At 41.2% G+C, this 8,966-nt stretch overlaps 1 pseudogene; it reads left to right on the top strand.

The window, feature by feature from the left end:
* The first annotated feature begins 1,033 nt into the window (after window positions 1-1,033).
* LOC117999454 lies at window positions 1,034-4,744 on the top strand (annotated as a pseudogene).
* The last annotated feature ends 4,222 nt before the right edge of the window (window positions 4,745-8,966 follow it).

Raw genomic sequence — 8,966 nt, 5'->3', positions numbered from 1 at the left:
AAAATACTTTACTTCTAAAAAATACTAACCATCATCTGAGCTTTCAGTGAGTCATAATCACTGACCATACATCACTGTAACAAATACAATAATATTGAAAAAGTTTGAAATATTATGAGAATTACCAAAAAACGACATAAAGATACAAAGTGAACAAATGCTTTTGGAAAAATGGCATTGGTAGATCTGTTCCATGCAAGGTTGTCATAAACTTTCAATTTGTAAAAAAAAAAAAAAAAAGTAGAGTATCTGTGAAGCACAATAAAATGAGGTATGCCTACATCTAAAACACCAAAGTATAGCTTAATGTATTTTAATAACATGAGCAGTCATGTAACCATCACTCAGATCAAGAAATAAAACATTGCCAACATGCTTACAAAAGCCCTGGTCGCCCCTTTTCGATTGCAATCCACACCCTCGCTTTTCCTGACATTTTAACCTCTAAGTATACATCTCTAAATACCATAGTGTTACTGGGGGGTGGCTCAGTTGGTTAAGCGTCTGCCTTTGGCTCAAGTCATGATCCCAGAGTCCTGCTCAGCGGGGAGCCTGCTTCTCCCTCTCCCTGCCGCTCCTCCTGCTTGTGCTCTCTCTCTGTCAAATAAATAAAATCTTAAAAAAAAAGAAAACATAGTGTTACTGGGATTTTAATTTTATATCAATGGGGTCATAGTGCATGTTTTCTTCTATGTTTGGCTTCATTCAGTCAACATTCTGTAAGTTTTGTCTGTGTTGTTGCATGTGGCTATGACTTGTTTATCTTCACTGATCAATATTATTATTCCATTTTATGATTATATCACCATTTGTTCATCCAGTCCATAAGTTTTCTTTTTGAGGGACTAAGGTATTTATTTTGTCCCTTTTTGTTTCTCAGTTTTTCATTGATGGATATTCATGTCATTTCTGGTCCACAGCCGTTTCTGGTTCTAATGCTTCCACAAGCATTCCTGGGCATGTCTTCTGGTGCATTTGCAGGCATTTCTGTTAGATACAAGCCCGAGAATGGATTTGCTGGGCCATAGGTTATATGGCGCTTCAACTTCATAAAACTTTTCATGAAGTGCTTGTACCAACGTGTACTCTACCCAGCCATATACGAGTGTTTTGCATACTTGGTAATACTTGATATGGTCAGACTTTTTCATTTCAGCAGATGGGGTGCATTTGTAGTAGTATCTCATTTTGTTTTTCTCTTGCATTGAATATCCTCTTTTAAAAGTACCCACGTAAGTCCATTGCTCATTTTCCTAATGGATTGTCAGTCTTTTTCTTATTGATTTCTGGAATTAAAAAAAAAAATTCTGTGTATTTGACTTTTGTTGGCCTGTCTATTCAGTTTCTTAATGTTATCTTTTGTTGAACAGAATTACTTTAATACAGTTAATTTTATAAAGTTGCATCACGTAAATGACTTCAGACTGAATGCTTTTTAAATCTGATGTTCTGGAAGCAAATAGCTTCATCTTTATGAAATAATGAGGAATATATATATATAGCTAAGGATGAGGATAAACATAAGGTCCATTGGGAACCCATCTGTCTTCAGATATGTTTTCCCAGTTGTTAGCTGGTTGTATCCACATAGATATTCCAGAATACTTAATATTCAATCTGACAAAAGGAGTTTATCTCCATCCCTATTATATCCACCATTCTTTCTCCATCAGTTGTGTTGCTTTGCACCAGTGGCCCAGAAACTTCAGTCACCCTGTGTCCTTCCTCTTTCTCTTTCCCCTCCATATTCAGTCAATCATAAATCACGCTTCTCTAGACTTCTATACTTTATATATTCTTTCTCATCCCTGTAGCAGCCATGAATATGCACCTCCCAGATCTCCAACTGTGTAGGAAGTACAGTTGACTGACAATCCTAGTTGCTTCCCTCCTCAATCTATCACTGCATTCATGCCAAGGCTATGTTTCCTCCTTATGTGCTACTCCACTCTCCTTTCTTTTTTTGGCTTGTAAAGCAGTGGGAAAATAAAGGTCTTTTAATTTGTATTCTTTTTTATCAATAAGTTTTTTAAATTGAGATATAATTGACATATAACATTAGTTTCAACACAAGGATTCAATATTTGCATACAATGTAAAATGATCGCCATAACATGTCTAGTTATCACCCATCACCACACAGAATTATATATTTTTCTTGTTATAAGAACTGTTAAGGGCGCCTGGGTGGCTCAGTCGTTAAGCGTCTGCCTTTGGCTCAGGTCATGGTCCCAGAGTCCTGGGATCGAGTCCCACATCGGGGTCCCTGCTCGGCGGGAAGCCTGCTTCTCGCTCTCCCTCTCCTGCTGCTTGTGTTCCTGTTCTCACTATTTCTGTCTCTGTCAAATAAATAAATAAAATCTTTAAAAAAAACCCAAACTGTTAAGATCCATTCTCTTAACTATATCAACTCTAATCACCATGTTGTACATTGTATCCCCAAGATTTATTTATTTTATGACTGGAAGCTTTTATCTTTTGACCACCTTCACTCCTTTTGCCCACCCAACTACCAATCTGTTCTCTGTATCTATGAGTTCTGTTTTGTTTTGTTTTTAGAGTCCATATATAAGTGAGATCATAAGGTATTTGTCTTTCTCTGTCGACTTATTTCACTTAGCATAATGCCCTTGAGGTCCATAGGTCCATCTATGGTCTATGTTGTCACAAATGCAAGACTTCATTCTTTTTTATGCCTGAATAATATTCTATTTTATTCTTTCTTTCTTTATCCACTCATCCATCTATGAACACAGGTTGTCTCTACGTCTTGGTCATTGTAAATAATGTTGCAGTGAACATGGGGGTACAGATATCTTTTCAAGTTCATGTTTTCAATTCCTTCAGATAAATACCCAGATGTAGGATTGCTATATTGTATGGTAGTTCTATTTTTAAGTTCTTGAGGAAACTCCATACTGTTTCCTACAGTGGCTGCACCAATTTGTGTCCCCACCAACAGTGTACAATGATTCACTTTTCTCCACATCCTTGCCAACGTTTGTTAGTCCTTGTCTTTTTGGTCATAGCCATTGTAACACCTGTGTGATGAGAGCTCATTGTGGCTTTGATTTGCACTTCCCTGATGACTAGTGATGTTGGGCACCTTTTCACATACCTGTTGGCCATCTGTGTTTTCTTTGGAAACATACCTATTCGGATCCTCTGCTCATTTGTCAATCAGATTTCTTCCCCCATTGATTTGTAGGGGTTCTTTATATTTTTTTGGATATGAATTAACCCTTTATTAGATGGCATCCCAACACTTGAGGACTTCAAGGAGCTGGTGAGGGTAGAAGATGCAAAGTGAAGGAGGAGGAGGAAGAGGTGGGGAAGGAGAAGGTAAACCAAGAGGATAAGGAGGACCTGAACCAGCTGCCACCCTTCCAGTTCCTGGGGCATCCCCCACTGGAGGAGGCCCACCAGACCGCAGCAGTAGAGGGAGTGTTCCTGGAGCCTGAGCCCAAGCCCAACTTGCCCTGGAGGAATGCCTGGACATGCAGGGAAATCTGCTATTGAGGAAGAAGACATTGGTCCCAGGCCTACCCTGCTAGAGCCACCCAGCCAAGGGCCTCATCCCTGCAAGTGCAGACCTCACTGGAGAACCACACGCAGGTTCAGGAGGAGCCACAGCCAGTGTTAACCTGGGCTATTATAATGTCATCCAGGCCCTGGACCTCAGTATCCAAGTCATGGATGTGGGAGAGATGCGTATGGTCACTGCTGACTCCATGGACAGCCAAGGCCTCAGACACTGCCCTCTGCAACCTATCCTGTGCCTAGAGATGACCCTGAAGATTGCATGTTTGGGCCTGACCTGGAGATGCTCATAGGCTGGAGTGTGGGGCAACAGCAAACTGGAAGAAGGAGAGGAGCAACGTCAACCTACAGGCCAACTTGGGGCTGGCAGCCAACTCTTACGACCTCACCTTCACGGCCATCACCTCCAGTGCCAAAGCAGATGTGACATTTGAGGAAGAAGAATAGCTCCTGCAGCTCAGGGTGAAGTGTATGAAGAGCCTGGGGGCTTCATTGTAGCTGAAGCTGGGCCACTGTTGCTCCTCACCGAGCTCCTGTAGCCTTGTGCTGGAGCACCTGCCTGACAACATCACGGTGCTCTTCCTCAAGGTCGAGGGGCCAGCCGGGCAAGGTGAGTCCAGAGAGGTCATCCCCATCCTGAGGGTGGTCTTAAAGACGGAACGTTCCACACACAGAGTCCTTTGAGCTGGTGAAGCGGCCCACAGCCCAGCAGAGCACGGAGACTGCCCTGTACTGGAAAACGCTGCCCCCCTCCCCAGCCCACTGCCCGTCAAATGTCCTGGCAAGGGTGCCTGATCCAGCCCATGGAAGTGGCTTTGGGGCACTGCAGTCTCCCTGGGAAGTGTGGCTCTCTCTGTGGTCATCGCTTCCAGGAACTAACTGCCCATGTGGCTGCCACGTTCTCCACACTTGGGCCCCACCCTGTGCTCCTTAACTCCCCTAGGCTCCCTGCCAGCTGCCTTCACACGCCTAACCCTCTCCTCTGCATCAGGGTAGCAATGTTTGGGGTTCGTGTGGCCCCGGGAGCAGGAGGGATTGCAGCCCTGTAAGGGAAAAGCGAGGCAGGGCCAGGACCTCTTGTCTAGCCCTGAGACAGGGTGGCCCCTCATTCCTCCATACCCAATTCCCATCCCTACCTCCCTAGGTTGGACTCAGTCGGGGCTGGTTTCAGTTTCTCCTTCCCAACAGGCCTTGAGGCAGCCCTTTCCGCTCCGCCCCCCACTCCCCATCCCAGTATGAGTGCCAAGCAACTCCTAGCCCTTCTGCTACCTCTGACCAGGCTCCCCAACCCCAGCCCACCCCCACCAAATAGTAAAATTAGGCCTCTCTCTCCCTCACACCCCCCCACACAAAATGCAGACACAAAATAGCAAAACGTGGGGCTTCTTTAATAGGCCACTTTGGCTTGGAGTCTCTGTTAGCCTGGCTGAAACTTCCCTCTAACTGTGCTGTAGTCTGAAACTCTTCTTACCCTATCCTCCTCCTTGCCCTCTTTCCCTCACCAGGTCAGATAACAGAACAATCTGCAGGCCCTTCCCACTTTCTCCAGCTTCCTCCCCAGTATGGTTTTTTTGCATGTTTCATCCATCTTGGCATCTGCTTCCCAGGATGCCCTAACTGCTCATTATCCTAATTCTGACCATGATGTTTCATCACCAAGAACTGGTTTTCCTCTTTCTAGTTTTGCCTCCACAAATCCTCTGCCAGGGGCAACCAGAATATTCCATCTGTCTACAGATGGCCTCTGAAAGTATAAACTCTTTACCGAGACCTGTGAGGGCTCTATGATCCCATTCCAGCGTATCCATCTTTCCCATTTACCCCTCTGTGCCTTGTATTTTAGGTACATTGATAATGACATCAATGTCCCCTACTCATTTCCTGTGGGCTTTAGCTAGGGTGGCCTCTTCTACCTGGGATGCCCTTCCCTCCTCTTCACCTAGTTGAGACTGCTCATCTGGTTGGCACCTCTCTGGGAGAGCTTCCTGCATCACCTCAAGCTAGATTTAGTGCCCGGGCCCCGCCAATCACCCTGTTCCCTACGTGCTTCTAGGTCCTACATGGTATGGCTTTGTACCTTTTTTCCCGCCTGAACTATGATCTCCATTGGGGCAGGAGCGGTGCCTTGTTGCAATTCCATAAGCACATGCTTAGCCCAGAGCAGTCATTCAATAAATATTTGTTTTTCAGTTGAAAGTGTTAGACTCTAGTAATTCGTTAATTCACTATCTTTAAAAGCTCTCAGAAGACAAAATAATTGATTAGTTTGTTCAAGGGTTTTGCTATTATGAGAGGACAAGTTGTTTGTACTTTGGAAATTAACAAGACAGAGCAATGACTGCCCAGGGTTTTCTTCCTTTCAGGATTATGGGAACCTCCAGCCACAAGGTCAGCAAAAGAAGAAAAATAATATCAAGTGAGGAGCAATCCATTTTCCTTTGATAACAACATGGGGGAAAAATTAAAATGTTAATACTAATGAAAAAATGGAGGTCGAAATTTTGTGGTGATCTAGTTTACTCATTCAACCCTAAATATTCATATTTGAAGTAAGACTAGTAAATAAATCCAGTCTTTGGAGTTGTTTTTTTTTTTTTTAATGCAATAAGGTAAGCATTTTAATAATTTCTTTTAAGTCTATTTCAAAATATTGTAACCATTTACCCAAGTACGTGGTGGGGATGCACTTGATATTGGCAAATAAGATAATTAAAAAAGATACACACATTCTGCCAATGCATCAATCAATTCAGGTTGAGTATCATCAGATTTTGTGGGTCCAAAACTCAGGTGATCATTACATCATTGACTTAACAAACTTAAGGTTTGGATATTGTGCAACTAAGGAAGGCAAATAGTATTTTCTTTATCATATGAGCATGATAAAGCTTTTAGAAAGTTGCATGACATGGGAAAACTGTAAAGTTGGGAAAGTTTGTATTCCATAGACTCATCATCTTCTGACACTTTCTTCTCCATTGCTCCTTAGGAATCAGGGATCTTTCTTTCTCTTTTCCATAGCAGTTTGCATAGTCTTCTAGGATTTAAGTTATCAGTTTGAATTGTGTCTATTTGTTGACATCTATCTTTCCAACTCTTCTTTGTGTTCTTTGAGCATGAAAACTGATTCAGATTAAATGTATTGTTGTCAATGTCTACCACAGTGCATGGCACAGATTAGCATTCTCTAAATTCTTACAGAGGAGAGAACGGGGGGAATAAAGGTGAAGACAGGGTGGGAGAGAGAGATGGAGAGAGAGAGGAAAGAAAGAAATGAATCTAAGTTATTTTCCCATGAAGTCTCCTAAAGCATTTAAATCTCATTAACTATAAAATGGAAAATTTCATCTCTTATTCAGGGGTTGTTAATTAGCACTGAACAGGTGGGAAAATTGTTTGTAGGGGAATGGAGTGGCTTCCCAGACCCTTTCAAGTCACATCAGATGAAATAATAGTTCAATACACCTTTTCATAGGAGGGTTCTGCTGGGAGCCAAGGAGCCGAAAATAATGATCAAAGCTCTGAGCCTTGTGAAATAATATAAAGGGGACAGGAAGGAAGAAAAAGAAGCCAACTAATTAGGACAAGGTAAATATATTAAAAAGCATTCAGACTGTAGGTGTATATTCTGTACAAATCAATTTCTGCTGCAATTCTTGTAATTTGTTCACAAATAAGTGGCTTATGTTCCTCCTATGCTCTGCTGTTGATGCTAATTAACACAGGCTTGAGGTGCCTGGGAAAAGGAATATATAAATAAAAACAGTTCAGCAGTTGATAGGGAAAGACATTTGCATGCAAGGCAACAGACTTTCACTCTCAGACTTAGAAATCTTTTAAAGGATGCAAAAATACTGTAAAGGTTTGTTCTCTCACCACAGACTCCTTATAAGAATATGTTCGTAAGGTATACCACACATACCAGAATATCCTTTCCTACATTCTCCTCTCCATAGATAATGAGTTTGGTAATCACAGTTTTTATTCAAGAAGGGAGAGAAACTTAATTAAACACATTCTAAATTACTCTATTTAGTGGTACGGTGAAGGAGGTTCAGAGTGGGTTGTGGGATTGGAAATACCAGTCCTTTTCTCCAGACTATTTTTCAAAAAACCGAAGACCTTGAGATTCTATCAATTTTTCTAGATTCTCAGTGGTTGCATTGTTTTCATGGCCTGAAAAGCGGAGTTCAAGAGAATGCTCCTGATCTGCATTTTCAACTGAAGCTAGGAGATAGATTTAATTAAAATTCAAGTAAACAAACATTCAGCCAGTGCCTACTAAATACAAAACTTGGTGCTAAGCACTGAGTGCCCTTCAGAGATGAGTAACACTGGTTCCTCCCTCCTAGGAAGAGAGGAGGAGAAGATTTGTAAATCTTCCTTGGGGAGATTCAGATTCGTAAATAATAAACCTGCAATATCAGGAAGAATAAAAGAAGTACGAAAACAGAGTTAAAAGCAATAAGCCCTGAGAAAAGAGAACGAGAAATAATGAATGCCTCCTTCATGGTGTCAGGAGGGAAGAAGAGAATGCTTCTGGATGCAGTGGCATTTCATGTAGCAGAAAGGAAATGAGTCAGCATTCAGCAGGAAATATGTCTGGAAAAGTTCGCCACCGAGGTCATGTTACGCCTCCTTCGCTTCATTCAGGTCGGCTCAGATGGAGAGCAGCACCTTGTCCTCATGTCCCTGGTTAATGTAGTTACCCTGCTAGCAGATTTTCCTGGAAGTTCCTGTCTTTGAACTTTCCAAAGACAGCTGTCTTTTTCAATAAAATTGTAATTTATATTAACCAATTTTGATCAATTGGAGTATCTTTTGAAGGGCAGGAGGGCGAGGAGATAACTACCTAAATAAATAAATTAATTGATTGATTTAGAACAGAAAATTGTGCTGTAAATAAAATGTAGATCGGGAATGATATAATCACAGAAACCAGTTGCAGTTTTAGAGAATTGTGACCAAAGATTATACCAAGAGGGGTTTTATTAATACCCTTTTACTATTCTTCCCTAAAACAACATACATATTTTACTGAGTTGGCAAGATATTTTACATAATTTTCAATTAACGGTGGTAGGTAAAGTGCATGTTTTGTAAGACGTTAATATTCTGGATTTGGCAAACTGAGTCACTTAAATGGGTGGATGGTCTAAGAAACAATGTAAATGATTCAAAGTAAAAAATAAAAGAAAAATATCAGAAGTGATTTAAATAAAAAGCAACACATGTTTACTAAAACAATTAGAAATTCTAAAACCCAGAAAATTTAAAAAGCCTCCTATAATCCTACCACTAAAATTACTTTCCCATGTAATTAAATCATACATAACACTCTATAATATTTTACTTAGTCATTTTCTAACTACTGAAACCAAGACTGTTCTTGGGTTTTGCCATTATAAAATCTGCTGCAATTAACA

This window comes from Mirounga leonina, unplaced genomic scaffold, assembly GCF_011800145.1.
Source record: "Mirounga leonina isolate KUSES-001 unplaced genomic scaffold, KU_Mleo_1.0 Mir_115, whole genome shotgun sequence".
NCBI lineage: Eukaryota > Metazoa > Chordata > Mammalia > Carnivora > Phocidae > Mirounga > Mirounga leonina.
This window is presented reverse-complemented; position numbering and strand designations above follow the sequence as displayed.